This window comes from Petromyzon marinus, chromosome 25, assembly GCF_048934315.1.
Source record: "Petromyzon marinus isolate PM22_M1 ecotype Great Lakes invasive population chromosome 25, UKy_Petmar_22M1.pri1.0, whole genome shotgun sequence".
NCBI lineage: Eukaryota > Metazoa > Chordata > Hyperoartia > Petromyzontiformes > Petromyzontidae > Petromyzon > Petromyzon marinus.
In genome coordinates, this window is record NC_133691.1 from 18,086,443 (window position 1) to 18,104,825 (window position 18,383).

Genomic DNA, 18,383 nt, shown 5'->3' on the forward strand with positions numbered 1-18,383 from the left:
TTTAATCGCAGGTGGCCACTTTCATTTCAACACAGAATCTCAGCGGCGGCAACGCAGCACTCTGAACTCTGAGCCACCTGGCCACTTTGCATTTTTCATGGAATCGCCTTGGGGTACCGCATTCGTTGCTTGTTGCAGAGGTTCGTGGTTCAAATTATGTGGCTGCCCTGATTAATATTGCCCGTGTATTAATTACACAAAAATACACACCATCTGCTTCACAGTGGACATTAAAGATTATCGGTTATCATTCGTAAGAGTAGGACAATGTGTGCAAGTCATGGTCCAAATTTGCCCTCATTGAGCAGTGGGTTCATAATAGGACTGTCAGGATCACTGCATACGAACATTGCAAGACATGATGGTACTGTATATGGTTGTACGTATGTATGTTGAACTTCTTTAACACTGTATGTGGCCAAATGTGCTCATCATCATTGCAAACATGTTGATACTTGTCACTGTGTCTGGACAATGTGTGCCAATGCTTAGCATCACTTACCCCAAAGTCCCATGAAAACTGCGAAGAATATGGTGACCGGATTTTCATACATGTGTGAAGTCTGCAACGGCATAATCAGAGGTGTTAGTCACAATTAAACCTTAAATCTTAGCATCCACGTCTTTTCAATATCAACAGCAGGAAAGTAATGATGCATCGATTGATTTTTAAGTTAAAATAGATTAATCACTCATGAAACATCCATTAAATTGTGGAGATGACAATGCTCTACAATGTCTGATATTATAGCGCTATTCATGTATCAAACAAATCTGTATAAATGTGACAGAAAGAGCAAAATAAGCAATGGGCAGTTCCATGATTGTGGACATACATTTCTGACACTTTAAAGTGAATAATCATTATTTCGTTATGACATGTCAACTAATTAGCACTGAAATTCAGATTTCAAAATACTTTGTCCACTTGTATTGATCGTGGAGAAATACTCATGAAATACATCGTGTCGGATTTACTCAGACAAAGTAACTTTTGCACTCCCGCTGGGATGTGACGATGCATTCATTTTCATGTATTTGTCTAACCATCGACTTAGTCCATTAAAATGCCCTATTTGCTAAAACTATAACTAACTACCTTAAAAATGATCACACGTGTATTATTAGTATAAAATTTTTTAACACCCACACGAATGGCAGCATAGTGTTTAGCATGATGTGCTGCAATCTAGTGATCATGGTTAATGTTAATGATACAATCTCAGCAACGTGAGTTGGCTTTGTGATAATGATGCACAGCACCAAAAACCAATAAGTATCCTTATTTAGAGGGAACATCGATGGTGTATTTGTGTGATACCTTCGCAGTCTCGCAGGTATCATTTAGCCTCCAAAAGGTGCATTTTTGGTCACACTGGGGACACATGACCAGGGATCCTCCGATGGTGTTGTTGCATATTTCTCCACTGCACACATAGACACGCACGAACATAAACACACTAATGGGCATAGTACACTTGGATGAGAAATATAATTTGCCTAAAGGTCATGCCACCTTTGAATGTGTCATACCCTCCCTTTAAACAAAGTCAGACTAAATTATGGGTTCCAACATCAAGCATTTTCCAAAGTAAAATGTATTTGCTGATTTCGATTTAAAGCTTTCGTGACTGCAATGATTCATCTTCTTTGGTTCTTTCGGTAAAGTCACGTAGAATGAGAATAAAATAATAAATTGATAAAATAAAATAACACAATAATATTCTCACGACGTTTCGGCCACAACACAAGCGGCCTTCATCAGGTGAAGGGACGAGACTGTCTGGTAGGACAGCGCTGGAGTGAAAGAGCCACGTTCAGATCACGGCCTTTAAGCTGTGTGAGAGGAACAAAGCGCCTTGACAAAGGAATTAGCATATAATTTAGCATTGAAATGGCTGAATGATTAGCTTGTGACTGGTCACAGAAATAGCTATGTTAAAAGTTAAAGCATACACATCCGCAGAGGCACCCCTTGATAAAGGAATTAGCATAGAATTTAGCATTGAAATAGCTAAGTTAAAGCATACACATCCGCAGAGGCACCCCTTGACAATGGAATTAGCATAGAATTTAGCATTGAAATAGCTGAGTGATTAGCTTGTAACTGCTCACAGAAATAGCTACGTTAAAGTCAGAGCATACACATTCACCGAGGCACTTAGTACAAATCAAATAGGAGAATTTAGCATTGAAATAACTAGGTGAATTTAGCATTGAAATAACTGAGTGATTAGCTAGTGACTGGTCACAGAAATGACTATGTTGAAGTCAAGGCCTACACATCTGAGCTATTCACAGTACTATATAGTGAACCAATAAAAAACTAAAATATAAATTACCTTAATGTTATCAATAAACTCTATATTCTCCAATCAGCTAAGCTACCAACAATAAGTCGTTATATATCACAATACTATATGGCGAAAAAATGGGTGGATTCTTACCCTCAACTTTAGCACCACGGATAGCTACGGGCCCCGTTCAGACGGACGAGTTCGTCCATGGTCGGAACAGAGGAGGGGGAGAGAGACAGCTGCGAGGCGCTATTATACTCCATGTTGTAAAACCATACCATTAACCGTGGTGTGAGAGGTATTAAGAGTCAATGCTGGCGAAAGAGCTGCGGTCTGAAGGTCATCGTAAAAATACAATTAATTAAGAACAGAAATGGTTTAAAACATCTTTCCAGTGGTTACTAAGCCAGAATCCATCTTCTCGGTTGAAATTGTCTCTGTGCTTGTATATGTGAATGGCCTCATGAACGAATCTCTCATGGTAGCCGGTTGGTTTGCAAAGAACCTCCGTCTTGGAGAAGTCAATGTCATGTGAGCCCACTGAATTATAACAGCAATCTGCCACGGCAGAGGAGTTCGTCCTACCGTGTTTCAAGTCTGCTTTATGTTCGCGGATGCGGTCCGAGATATGTCTTTTGGTTTCTCCAATGTAGCTACTACCACAGAGGCACTTTAGTTTGTAAACGCCCGGGTATTGTATGTCTGGAACAGCATCTTTTACAGATGGAACTAAATCACGGATTTTATGTACTGTGTTGAATCGGACCTGGATCTTGTGTTTATTCAGGATTTTGGAGATCTTTTTAGTGACCCCTGCAATGTAGGGTAAGGTGATGGTTTTGAGTGGCTCCACAAGAGGATCCTTCTTCATGACTGGAGTGATGGCTTTGCGGATTGTGTAGTCGGAGTAGCCATTAGCCCTGAGAGCCTGGTGTACGTGCTTGAGTTCACTGGTAATGTGTTCCTGGTCGGAAATGCATTGGGCTCTATGGTATAGAGTCTTGATCAGGGAGTTCTTCTGGAATGGATGGTGGTGGGAATCCGGTTTCAAGTAAGCATCTGTATGGGTAGCTTTCCTGTAGACAGAGTGGCTCATTGAACCATCATGTCTCCTTTTAATTAAGACATCCAAAAAGGGTAGTTTGCCATCTTTTTCGACCTCCATGGTAAATCTGATTGCTGGGTGTATGGAATTGATGTGGTCGCGGAATTGGTCTAGAGCAGGCTGGCCATGTGGCCAGATGACAAAGGTGTCATCAACGTACCTCTTCCATAAGGTCGGGCGTAGAGTGGCAGTCTGGATGGCGTCAGTTTCAAATTTTTCCATGAATACGTTGGCTACAACCGGAGATAGGGGGGAGCCCATTGGGGTGCCCTCAGTTTGTTTGTAGAAAGTTCCATTCCAGGTGAAGTATGTGTTGGTTAAGCAATGTCTCACCAGGGGGGGGTACATCAGTATGCAGTCCTTGATGAACCAGGTCTTCAATGATAGCGATGGTGTCAGGTACCGGGACTTTGGTGAACAAGGACACCACATCAAAACTGACAAGCAGGTCGTTTGGGGACAGGGAAATGCCTTTGATTGTCGATACCAGGTGAGTAGAATTTAGTACCTCAGAGGTGGTTTTTCCAGTGAAAGGTCGCAGTATATCAGCAAGAAAACGTGCCAGTTTGTAGGTGGGGGAGTTGATAGTAGAGACGATGGGACGAAGGGGTGTATCTTCTTTGTGTATCTTTGGAAGGCCATATAATCTTGGTGGTCTGGCAGCAGAGGGTTTCAACGAGAACTGTTTGATCTCATCAATTAATGCTGTTGAATCAAAGATGATTTTGTTCGTTTTGGTGACCAGGCTGTTGGTGGGATCTCTTTTTATTTTTGTATAGCTGCCATCGTTGAGTAGTTCTCAACGATGGCAGCTACTATCAACTCCCCCACCTACAAACTGGCACGTTTTCTTATTGGTTCACTATATAGTACTGTGAATAGCTCAGATGTGTAGGCCTTGACTTCAACATAGTCATTTCTGTGATCAGTCACTAGCTAATCACTCAGTTATTTCAATGCTAAATTCGCCTAGTTATTTCAATGCTAAATTCTCCTGTTTGATTTGTACTAAGTGCCTCGGTGAATGTGTATGCTCTGACTTTAACGTAGCTATTTCTGTGAGCAGTTACAAGCTAATCACTCAGCTATTTCAAGGACAAATTCTATGCTAATTCCATTGTCAAGGGGTGCCTCTGCGGATGTGTATGCTTTAACTTAGCTATTTCAATGCTAAATTCTATGCTAATTCCTTTATCAAGGGGTGCCTCTGCGGATGTGTATGCTTTAACTTTTAACATAGCTATTTCTGTGACCAGTCACAAGCTAAGCATTCAGCCATTTCAATGCTAAATTATATGCTAATTCCTTTGTCAAGGCGCTTTGTTCCTCTCACACAGCTTAAAGGCCGTGATCTGAACGTGGCTCTTTCACTCCAGCGCTGTCCTACCAGACAGTCTCGTCCCTTCACCTGATGAAGGCCGCTTGTGTTGGGGCCGAAACGTCGTGAGAATATTATTGTGTTATTTTATTTTATCAATTTATTATTTATTATTTATTCTCATTCTACATGACTTTACCGAAAGAACCAAAGAAGGTATTTGCTGATGTTTAATTATAATTTTCGTTGATATCAGTGGTGTAACATCTCTATGTATTGATTTCCAGGGGTGTTTACAGCCCTTTTATCAATCGACTTCTGGCTGAGGGCCTCCCCACACCTCGTGGGTCATGAGGGCTATTTAATTCTAGTCATCCCACACTGGTCAGTACGGGTTGAATATGGGAAGCGAAGACTCCAGACACAGAGTACAGCAATGTATTTCCTGCACTTGCTCCCCGCTGTCCGTCATGCAGCTCCAAAGAGTCTATGTGTGTAAGTCGTATTATAAGGATACGTTACACATTTAAACATTTTGGATTTGAATATTTTTTGCTTTTGATTTTCGGATTATTTACAATTCGTAAGAATGTACAATATATTCATGTGAACAAGAGTGACGAAACCCGATGCCACGTGATACGTGTCGTCGTGAGTGACGTCACAATGGGCGATGTCATGTTTTCTGAGCAATCCAAAACAATGTTTAATTTTCCCTGGATTGTCCGAAATATTGTAGCTAGGCTTGATTTTTTGGATTTACTTTTAGAAACAGAGACATTTGGAACATATATACATATACAATATATTGAATGTACTATATTTGTACTGTATATGTATATAAACTGTATGAGATTGTATATATGTGCATATGTACTTTAATAGTGAAATGTTAAAGATGTGGCCCTGAAATTGCTTGCTCATGCCACTGCTGGTGGAAGGTCCTCCACTAAAGAATGCTCTAGATTGCCCCTCGAGATGATATTTGGCCTACTCGTCCATGATGGCCAGACGTCTTGGACACGGTGGGAGTACCCATATTTTACCCCATCACATCTGAACTGCCAATCATCTAACTGCGGTGTCTCCGTTTATACTGCTGAGCATATGTGGGATAACTGAAGAAACCTAGCCATTATTTCAGCTGCCATGCCAGGCGATCGCACTGGAAATCTATAAACTGCAATTCTAGAAATGTAACTATTACGCCATGGCAGCATCCCATGGGATTGTATATAAGTGTATATGTATGTCTATATGTACTTTACGTGTATATGTACTTGTGTATAGCCTTAGTAGGTGCTTGCTGATACTCATTGTTCAGTCTGTATTGCTATACAGGAGATCTGTGTGAATTCTACATCTGACACATGAGTGTATGTGTGTGTGTTTGTATGCATTTGTCTGTATGCATGTGTCGGGCCAGTACCTAGTGATGTCACGGTCATTGCTGAATACTCCAAAGAAAAAGGAGATCAGGCCGACGATTGCAGCGAAGATCAGCATCTTTGTGTAGAAGCCGAGCCATGCAAAATAGAGCCCCACTTGCTCCCCGAAGTATGACCTGTGCCGACAACATCACTCGCACACACAGCGCAAACATCACCAACCGCACATGGCACCAGTGGTGTAGCTATCGAATATGTAAGCAAGGACCATGGGCTGGAGGGAAATGTGAAGAGCAGGGAAGGCATGGGCAAATGCTATTCTGGAACTCCATTTCCCCAGCCGTCTGTGCTATCAACTCCCAGCTAGCATTCAAGTCCAGCCTTAGGACCTTTCTGGACAGGGCACGTCCCTAAGAGGTACGATGGCCTGTGGTCGAGACTAAGAATGATGTGGCAGTCAAGAGAAGGAATGCGTCTGAGAGGATGTGCACCACAGAGATTTAAGTAATGAAATCAGCATGTGTGCAGGAGCCACATGGATCGTTGCATCAGGAGACTGGGAGAGATGGCGAAGGCTTGGGGAAGTCTTCATCCAGCAGTGGATAGGGCATGAACTTACCGCACAAGGTCAAGAGGCTGCTCCTTGAAAGAGCGCCCGGCTCTCGCCCACTCCCGTCGCAGCGTGTTGCGGTCGCCCAGTGTGTTCGGGTTTTTGGTGGGATGAACAGACTCACTCTGACATGGGGAAAGCAATTGTTAGTCACAAACACTGCATGGACATTCACAAATTACCAGCTCCACCCCCCCAAAACTCTGCCGTGGCGCTGCTGTGGTGTAATGGTGTTGCACACTGCACTGGACTTGCAAAGTTAGAGGTCGCCCATTTGATTTCATGGGAACGACAGTTAAAACAATGACCACGTTTCTTAATCACGCTGCTTCTTCCCAGCAAGCAGTGTAAATGGGTGCACCCACAGTTAATCTATTGGTTGTTCACGTGTTGTGGGATGAAGTGTGGGTACTTCTAATTCTTCCAAAGACTTCTGTCCCACGTGAAATAGTCGGCCAAATACCCTTGAGAATGGCTCTCTAGAGTGCTCGTGGAGTCCTTTCCAATGCATGGATATTGAACTTCTTTTGCACCGTATGTAGCCAACCATGCAAATCAGAGGTGTGTTTAGTGAGCTGGGGAACCTGGACACCTATGCGGCGCATCTCTGTGGGACACTAATGTTAAGTATGTGGTAAGCTTTAGACTATGCTATAGCGTCCTATACAGGTGTGCAATTCAGGTGTCGTACCTGGGCCTCCCGTAGGGTGTCAGTGTGCCCTCCACCCCCTACCCCCCCAACAACTTACGTCATGCAGTGGATAGGCTGCAGTATAGCAGCCATTTTCAATCATTTGGTTGATATTTAATATGTTCGTGCTGTCTTGTGGCATGGGGTTTTGCAGCATGTAGTGGACCTGTGTGAGCACACATGACACACATGACAAACATAACATGCATGAAACATAGGGCTGGGTGGGTAAGCTATTATTGACTCACTCCACTCTGAAATGTTTCCCCCTCTCCAACCACCACCAGCCTACACAGTTATAATGGGCCCACAACTCTTATTGAGTCCCGACTCGGAAAGGTCCATAGAACACCCCAAAAACTGAAGCAGATATGTACCGATTTCAGCAAGTACAATATCCAGATTTCAAGGAGACATTTTATGCATGCTTTCCATGCACAAAGGCAATTTATTCAGAATACAATACTATCAAAACCCCAAATGCCCACAATATTGGCTCGACAGGATACCTGCTCACCAAGAACCATATCAACAGTAGTCTTTCATTCTTTTGTTCTGCAGGGGAGAGTGATTGAGGGGACGTGGTTATATAATGTGGGCAGGACTTACAAAGGGTGGGGCTGCTAGCTCACCATGTCTCCTGGTTAAGCATCCCAAAAATTTGGTAGCTTTCTCTACAGGGACACATATTACCACAACCCATAAATCATAAATCCAGGCATTCTTAATAAACCATAATGATTTACACTTCTAACCACATGTCACTCAGAGATCGCAAGTTGCGATACAGAGCTGAAAACTTTAATTAAAATGATAAAAACACGACAAAACCCTTTTAAATTAACATGTTTTTGCAAAAAAACCACCCCATTCTGGCATTATTTATACAGCATTATTGATACAAACGTACGATTTGGCTGCGTACGGCCGGTGGGATGAGGACGTCATGATCCTTTATAGGATAGATGTCCTGCTGCGAACGCCGGTAGGGTGCCGTGAAATAGTCCGGTTGTTTGGGCACGGCTCCCGGCTTCAGGTGGTGAATATTTCCCAGGTAGTGAAGAGGCCCACTGTCTGAGCCTGACACCTGGGGGAGGTCGCTCTCCTTGAGTGGCACCTGTTTGATTTTAAATGTATTAAACCCTTTGCCTCGAGCACATGGAATCATCATCAGCCAAAATCAGTCCACGAATGGATGAAGGTCTCCCCAAGTTGTTGCAATCTATACAAGTCCTATAATACAACAAGTCCTTTAATACAACAAGTCCTATAATACAACAAATCCTATAATACAACAAGTCCTATAATACAACGTTCTATACAAGTCCTATAATACAACAAGTCCTATAATACAACAAGTCCTCTAATACAAGTCCTATAATACAACAATTCCTATAATACAACAAGTCCTATAATACAACAAGTCCTATAATACAAGTCCAACAATACAACAAGTCCTATAATAATACAAGTCCTATAATACAACAAGTCCTATAATACAACAAGTCCTATAATACAACAAGTCCTATAATAATACAAGTCCTATAATACAACATTCTATACAAATCCTATAATACAAGTCCTATAATACAACAAGTCCTATAATACAACAAGTCCTATAATGCAACAATTAATATGCCAAAAGCCTCCACTGCATATCCCACCCACTCTTCAAGTTGTCCCACCAATATCCCCAGTCATGAGCACACGCACATGAGCCAATCTTATCTCGCCATCTCTATGATATACATCATCTTGGGCACGTTCTCTCCTTCTGCTGCCACTCCAATGTCATTTTCGGCCAGCAGACATCATCCCTTCAAGCAACGTGCCCTTCCCGAGCCCATTCACTTTTCTAAAAAGAGTCAATATGTTGCTAATATGCATATTTTTCCAAATGTACGTTTTTCTAATCCGTTTGTATATTTACGTCTCTCGATATCTCGTAATGTCAGTGCTACGATTATTATCGTTGAACGTCATAAATTATAATCATCACAATCATCACCCTCACCATCATACTCTGTATCACATGCATGATCATCGCAATTATCATCACAACCATGATGAATCTTCACAAACATTATTGTCATCACATTCATTATCACCATCATAATCACAATCATCACCACAATCATCATCACAATCATCGGCATCATCATGATCATCATTACAATGACCATCAGAATCTTGCCTGGATGTGTAGAATCTCGGCATAGGTGGTGAGTGGGTTCCATGGCGCGTGTACTTTCACAAAGGTGGTGCGTCCGCTCACCGACTCCTAGTGGATGGCACGAAGTTCATCGTCAGACTCTAGATGAGTGCATTTAGTTGTATTTATTAGACTTTGTTTGACCAGGTGAGAGTTCAAGGGAACAGGATGGTCTCATTTGGAAGAGTGTCCACGGCCGCGTGGATTTTCGTGCTTGTGTCACGTGTTGTTAGCACCTCGTGCCGATCAACGTGTGGCACAACCCAAAAGCAAATTGCATAACGTACGTGCAGTTATCGAACACTTATTACTACAGTATAAATAGCTGGCATGCCACATTAAGGTGGAGACTGTTATACCCTCCAGTATAAATGGGTAAGCCACAATTAATCCATCTTAAGATTGTGCATGGTGGGGTAAAGTATGGGTATTCGCTATCTCTTTCAAGACGTCTGGCAAGCAGAGAAGAGTAGGCCATATACCCTCCAGCGGGGATCTTTAGCGCTCCTACTCAAGGAATGTATGCCAGCAGTGAAATTATGAAGCAATCACAGTCTAACACCTTTTTATTTGTATACAGTGTCTGTCATCTATAGCAGAGAGACACGCAGGAAACTTACCTCCTTGGGTTCAATCTCGAGATCTAGCCCCATCTTCATCAGGCTTGCCTGATATTCGGTCCTCTTCTTCTGTCAAACAAAAATGACCATCTGTGTTATACATTGTTCTCAGTTGTGTCACTGTGGGAGTCAAGTCAAGAGGTGAGGAAACTTCTTGAACTCTTACAGTGAGTAGAGCCTCACATGGGAATCAATCAGAGAACGGCTCTGCAAAGTAGCATCACTGAACTGCTTCAGTCGGTGTCACCTCAGCAGACCTTAATAAAATAAAAATTTGCACAGCTCTTTGTCAATCAACTCTTTGAGTTTACCTTATTTGTTACAGGGATGGTCTCACTTAGATAGTTGCTTTGCTATTTTACAAGGGAGATAGATCCATTGTGCGTGGGTACAATAGCAACAAAATAAACAAAAACATCAATATTGCAGAGAATGCATACTGGGTACTTCAGCACTGTTATAATAGTTTTCCATTTGGCAGTTAGAATGTGGATATTACATATATCCTGTAAGTTATGTCTGGGTGTCGGTGTGTGCAATATGAAAGTGGTGTATTTATTGAGGAGTTGTGGATGGAGTGTGATACGTAACGATAATTGATTGTTGTTCGCCAAAGCAGTGAGGCGTATGGTTCAGGGTATGGATGTGCGAGTTGAGTGATGGGAGTCTAGCGTTCATTGACTAGCGTGGTCTGCAGTTGACGATACAGTTTGATAAAGGATGTATACTGTGGATTTAAAGACTCGTATGGAGGTGGCAGGGTGACTCAGCAGTCAGAGAGCTGAGCTGGCACCACTGCGTCAAACCTAGGTTTAGAGGCATGTGGTGTTGCACGTGGGGAGGGGTGATAATGCTGGGTGCAGGAAGGTGGAGCATTATTTGTAGGTTCCTCGTTCTCACCTGATTGTTGATGGCGTCCTGAGAATGGACCTCATCATCGAACGCGAGGATGAAATCGATCCGACGGACTCCATCGCAAAAGTAGATAGTGTCCTACACGCAAAGGCAAGCACACACACGAATATGAGAGATGTAATAGCTTATGCATGAAATGTATATTTATTCATAAGCTCATGATACATGTATCAGGACATAAGTTAATCTGCTATTTGTATGCAAGTTGTTTATTGCTATGATGATGTACTTGTTTACCCAGGAAAACCTCAATGAGTTTACATTTTTATTTTCAAGGAGGGTCCTACCAAGTTCTGTTTTTTTGCAGTCGAGAACGAAGTTGCTTAGTTTAATTCCAATTGAATAATTTGCATGTATTTTTTCAGCATTGGTACGTTTGGCCAATACCAGTTACACTGTGTCATTTAGCTATGGGAGGAAACCAGAGACCTGGAGAAATGTGTACACAAAGCATCTAGCCCCTGTGCATTATACAAAAAACATCAGTATTTTCTAAAGTGCATTGTGGTAATGCTATCTTAAACCACCATCAAAATAAAGTTGAGCAAATGTGACAGACTAACAGCAGCAGTTATGCAGTGATATGCAACTGTGGACCGGTGTAATCCTCATTCGGATTCATCAGCACAGTATAGTCACCAAAACGCACTGCTGCAAAGGCTGCAAATCTATAAATGAGGAGCAGCCATGTCTACACTTTGGGGCCCATTAGTTGGCGAATGCAAACAACAACTAAATCTGTAAATACCAGGAATCTCCCATCTTTGACATTAGCCAAGCTAATTTATAGGCAGTGCAAATCCACGTTGTGCCGCATCGTACCTGGGCCAGGGTAGATTGAAATGATGACGTCGAAAAGTCTTGCGGCACCGTTGAAGGCTGAGCCTCATGCCCCTCCGCTCCCTCCTCATTCATTCTCTCCACGAGCTCTGCATAGGTAATGTGGGGGTAGAGGGTTCATTGCATTAGGGACAGGGGAGGCAGGTGCAGGGATGGGAATGTCGGTAAAGAACCGCACATGGTACTCATGTGTAAAGCTTTCTCATAAATGTCGACGCTGCTCCAGTGTGAGTACACCTGTGGTATAAAGTTGTATTACCATTAGGGGACTTTTACCCCATTGAATATCGTACATTTTAACAAAGCCGTGCCCAGCATGGTCAGACACAAACCAGGGCAAAAAATATTAGTTGGAATATGCAAAGTCATTTTTGCCCTGACAGCTTGTCAGCTATACTCTTTGGTTCTTTCGGTAAAGTCACGTAGGTGAAAAAAAATAGAAATAGAAATAAATCACGACGTTTCGAATGCAACACAAGCACTCATCATCAGGTGTGACAACCACAGCAAGGAAACTGTTTTACTGAAGTGGGAGAGAAACCAGGGTTAGGGCAGTTAAATAAGTCAGAGAGGGGGAGGGTGGGGGTGAATGGGGCGAGGAGTGCGAGCGCGGCAAGCGCTGCAGAGACGCTGAGAGTAAAAAAGAGGCAACATGATTACTGCCAAGATGGAAGCTTGTCAGCTTCTGCGAGAGCTTCCCCGTGACCACACAGATCATGGTGGTTACTTGACCACATTTCAATTGAAGTGCTGTCGTCCCGACAGTTCTGTTCCTTCACCTGAAGAAGGCCACTTGTGTTGTGGCCAAAACGTCGTGATTTTTGTTGGTTTATTTTTTACCTACGTGACTTTACCCAATAGAACCAAAGAGTATGGATCCTTGCAGTCACGACAGCTTCAAATCCACATTTCACCACTCTGGTTAATGTGGGTTGGTGAAGACGTATAGTATGTATAGTACAACCAATTTTGATGGACTGCCCTTTGCTGCCCACCATGTAGCCCGACACCACACTTTTATACCTGTTATGCACTATCCTGGCTCAAACCCTGCTGGGTTATCACGTTTTTTTTTATCACCGTGCCTCGATTCTTCCTCTTAACCTGCATTTTGTATCCACGGGATAACATGTGCAGTTTTATATGGACGTGCCAACAGTGCCTCCCACATTTCTATTGCCTGGTTCTCCACTGGCCGTTTTCCATGTTGCGCTAGAACCAAAAACCGGGATACGCTAACCTCACGCGGTGTCTGAATATGGCTTGGGGCCAAGCAGGGCCAGGGGCGGGGATAATGACGCGTACATTGTGCGTGACATTCGGTGAGTGCACGGTAAGGACACCAGCGCACACCACACCAGTGGTTCTCAACCGTTGTTGGCTACCGGTGCCCCCCCTCGTTGTTGAATTTAGTTTAAACCGAGTAGCCCCCCCCACTCCCCCCTTGACCCAACGTGGTTCTGAGAAATCAACGTGTGAATAATGAACGTCAATATTTTAACCAATTGTCCACTTTGTGAGAGGTATATCCTAACCAGCTGCTAGTAACTGCAAGCGAATAAAAACAAATTAAACGGACGCTCTGCACGCGAGACGTCATTAGTTCCCTGGCTGCTCTTGTAAACTCGCATTGTGTGCGATCAGTGAGTTTAGAAAGTGCTTTCATATCGTTCCAGGTTACCACGTGGATACAAATTGTATCGTAGTTACTTTACATTGTCCGATTCATACATGACTATTCACCAATGACTCATGTCCGATATGATTTCACATATTTATACATTATCTCACGTACACCCTGGGGCATTGCCACATAGCCCCCAGGGGTCCGCGTACCCCCGAGTAAAAAAAAAAGAAAATTACTGCACTACACCACCCACATGCGTCTCGACGCGCTCGTCACACGTGACGTCCGTGGCACGGCTCGGGTTCCGCAGTGGAAACATAACTTGGTGCCTTGAGAGCCACACGGGGCTGGCTCGGCACTGCCCTGGCGCGGCTTGGTAGCGAGGTGGAAAATAATTCGCATCACGTGGAAATTTATAGCAGCCAAATAACTCTGAAAGCACGTTGATTCTAAATGTTAAAGGAACAACCGGAGGACCCAGGGAATAATCCACGCGGCCACGAGAAGACAGAGAGAGAGACACGCAAACTCCAAATATTACAGGCGTCACAATTTGGATCGAACTCACGGACTTCCTGCATACGAGGCGAGGGAGATAACATCTTGCGAGGGAGATAATATCTTGTCATGGAGATAACATCGTGTCAGGGAGATAACATCTTGTGAGGGAGATAATATCTTGTCAGGGAGATAACATCTTGCGCGGGAGATAACATCTTGCGAGGGAGATACCATATTGCGCGGGAGATAACATATGTACTCTTTGGTTCTATTCGGTAAAGTCACGTAGGGAAAAATAAATAAATAAAATGTACAACAATCACGACGTTTCGGCCACAAAACAAGTGGCCTTCATCAGGTGAAGGGACCAAAGAGTATGGATCCTTGCAGTCACGAAAGCTTCAAATCCACATTTCACCACTCTGGTTAATGTGGGTTGGTGTAGACGTATAGTATGTATAGTACAACCAATTTTGATGGACTGCCCTTTGCTGCCCACCATGTAGCCCGACACCACACTTTTAGACCTGTTATGCACTATCCTGGCTCAAACCCTGCTGAGCGTTCGATTAAAACACTGACGAGATCTCAATATTTAAAACTGGCCCAAAGCCCCGTCATAGCACGAACATTACACTTTACCTATCTCAACAAATGTGGACATCATGAATCTTTGGTCTAATCTCAGATCTTGTGAGTTATAACTCGGGAGCTCCTCATGCACAGCCAGCCAAGGATAACTCCCTGATATAGTGACGTCACAGCAAAAGGGCGTGACGTCACCTAAATATGGGCGTGGTCAAAAGCGGCCCCATCCCCCGCTCTTCCCGACCTTGCTTCTCCCCTCGCCGAGGTTACCCACATGAACAATAATAATAAATCATAGATGTACATTATGAAAGAATCAATGATTTTTCACAAAACTGCTCCTGTACGGCCTTTTGCCAATCCCCTGCTGGAGAGCCTCTTGACGATCGCACGAATCGTGTTGGTTATTTGCACATACTTCACCATGCCGGTGAGTATGGGTTGGTAAAGGAAAAGTAGGAGCATTAACGTACAAACAAAAACCTATTTTACTAGAATGCCTTCTGCTTCCCATCGTGTAGCCTGTAACACCTGGTATGCACTATCCAGGCTCCAACCTCCTTAACGTTAGATGGAGACATCTGGCACATCCCCAGCAGTTTTGTCCACAGGCTCAACATTTAACACAAACACACATCTCTAACACTAACGTTAAACTTTACCTATCTCGACGAAGGTAGACATCGTGAATCTTTGATTTTTTCTCGAATTCAGAGTCAGAAGTCAGGAGCTCCTCGCGTGCACAGCCAGCCCACGATAAAGTCCGACCCAGAATGATGTCACCGTGACGTCGGTTCAATATAGGCGTGGCCAGAATGTGGGTGTGGCCAACGGCGGCGGCTTCCCCGCCCCCCGCTGCCCCTCCCCGCAGGTTTCTCTCAACCCTCAGTGCGCATGCGCAGGCCGCGCGTCTCGGACATCGCCTTCAGCGGCCGTTGGCGACGCGGCGGTTGTGGCGGGAAAATTAATAAAAAAAAACTTCTCCGAATAACCGCGACCTTTAACTACCCTCACGGATAATCCACACGGATCTCTGGACGGCAAGGCGAAGACGATCAATGGAATAATCTCCGGTGAGAGACGGAGAGAGATGGGCAGGCGTGAGGGCGAGCCAGGTTCAACTTTGTTGAACGCTGAGCGCAGAGTGAATGGGGTTTATACTCTTTGGTTCTATTGGGTAAAGTCACGTAGGTGAAAATAAAATAACAATTTTCACCTACGTGACTTTACCCAATAGAACCAAAGAGTGGATCCTAGCAGTCACGAAAGCTTTAAATCTAGAATTGAATGGGGTTTGCTTCACTCAGCACGCGGCTTGGACACTTCGGTGTGCAAAGTGTTGTCTGGTTGTGCCGTGTAAAGGAGGAGGACATTCAGTAAATGTCGTTGGTTTGTTAATGGGAGTGTGTGGCACGGTAATGGACTGGGTACGACTTACAACACAAGTTCTGCTCACATTGCACGCTAAGGGTTAGCACGGCGATTACTACGCGTGCATTTATTAGTTATTGTTCATGTTAAAAGTAGTATTGATTGTTAAGACAATAATGTTTAGTATTTGTAGGAGAATCATTTCAATATTGTACAGTATAGCATTGTCCTGCTGTGTGGCTCTCACGTGGCGAGCATCAGTGCAGCAATATTCAGTACGTGGTTGTAATGCACTTCTATAGCCCCCTGCCACCAGTGCAGCAATATTCAGTACGTGGTTGTAATGTACTTCTATAGCCCCCTGCCACCAGTGCAGCAATATTCAGTACGTGGTTGTAATGCACTTCTATAGCCCCCTGCCATCAGTGCAGCAATATTCAGTACGTGGTTGTAATGTACTTCTATAGCCCCCTGCCACCAGTGCAGCAATATTCAGTACGTGGTTGTAATGTACTTCTATAGCCCCCTGCCACAAGTGCAGCAATTTTCAGTACGTGGTTGTAATGTACTTCTATAGCCCCCTGCCATCAGTGCAGCAATATTCAGTACGTGGTTGTAATGCACTTCTATAGCCCCCTGCCACCAGTTCAGCAATATTCAGTACGTGGTTGTAATGAACTTCTATAGCCCCCTGCCACCAGTGCAGCAATATTCAGTACGTGGTTGTAATGTACTTCTATAGCCCCCTGCCATCCATGCAGCAATATTCAGTACGTGGTTGTAATGAACTTCTATAGCCCCCTGCCACCAATGCAGCTATGTTCAGTACGTGGTTGTAATGCACTTCTATAGCCCCCTGCCATCAGTGCAGCAATATTCAGTACATGGTTGTAATGCACTTCTATAGCCCCCTGCCATCACCAAACTCACACTGACCAGCGTGGTGAAGTATGGTAAATAACCCCTCCCCCTGGGAGCTGCATAGCATGGGACAGCTGTCAGCCAGCAATGGATTTAAAAAGGAGCTGTACTCCGCACACATTCTTATTCAGGGTAGGGTAAGGAACTTGGAGGTTCGGTACGCATAATGTGCTCGGAAAGTATTGTATTCTGTATGTGTGTTGAACCTCTTTCGCATCGTACAAAGCCAACCGTGCTCTTCGGAGGTGCGATAATATATAAATATAAGTAGTCATACTACTGTAATACCACTTAATATTTAGCATTCATTGTATTAGTAGTACGGTAATTTTTTTATATGCAGGTGTGCATGCCAAACGTTAACCAATGTTAAATGTTAAGCCTTCTCTTTTGAATACAGTGTGATTTAAACATGGAGTTGTCTCCAGCTAATTCTTAAATGTATATCATTCATAATGTAGTAGTAGGCAGGTAGTGCATTTATGACACTTCAATTGTACATAGAGCTTGCAGGTGTGATGAAGGAAACCATGGGAAAGGCTGGAATTTTTGTTGAAAAAAGGACAACAGCCACAGTAGCTTAAGAGACCTAACGCGAAGTGGTCGACACTGGCCCATGCGATCGCGTTGCGACAGCGGACCCACTTTCCGCACACAGCAGCTCCTCATGGTGCCCCCCATACCAGGACCAGTGGTGACCTTGTAGCCACAGCCATTCCTCTCCCTGGCCCCATCCGGTCCAGGCATCCCAAATCGTACAAAATGTACTGCAACGGTGGTGAGACAAACAGCCCTTCGGGCGACAGCACGGTGACGGACACAAGCCCTCGCGGCAGCCTGGGCAGCACGCTGCTCCGGACCGGAAGCGGGGGCTAGCGCAGCCCTGTGGTGTGCGGAGAGCAGTGCTGCTCGTAGGCGAGCGGTGCGCTGGACGCCTACATCGAGGACTTTGAGCAGAGCGGAATCTGTGCGTCACCGCCACCCAGGATACGTGCAGAGCACAGCGCCGCGCAGCATGGCGGAGCGGAGACGCGCGGAGGAGAGGAGGATGCACAGTGTGGATGAGGGTGGGTTGCGCTTCTCGCCACGCGAGGAATCGCTCCGTGGTGCTTGCACTCGAGTGGCTATCGAGTGTGCACGCGGTGCAATGGTATTGAAGCTATAGTAATAGGTTTTTACCCTTTTATCTGGCACAAAAACTGACACCTTTATACAAGGGATCATGTTTGCAATAACCACAACACAAGTAGTCAAAATGCAAACAAAAAAGACAACTCTGATAATATGCACTGCCCTTGAATTTGATTGGTCCACACCCGAGATGGCTTTTCTGAGATCCCAGTCTCCACTGGTGTTGGACCAGAAGACGCAAAAAGGCG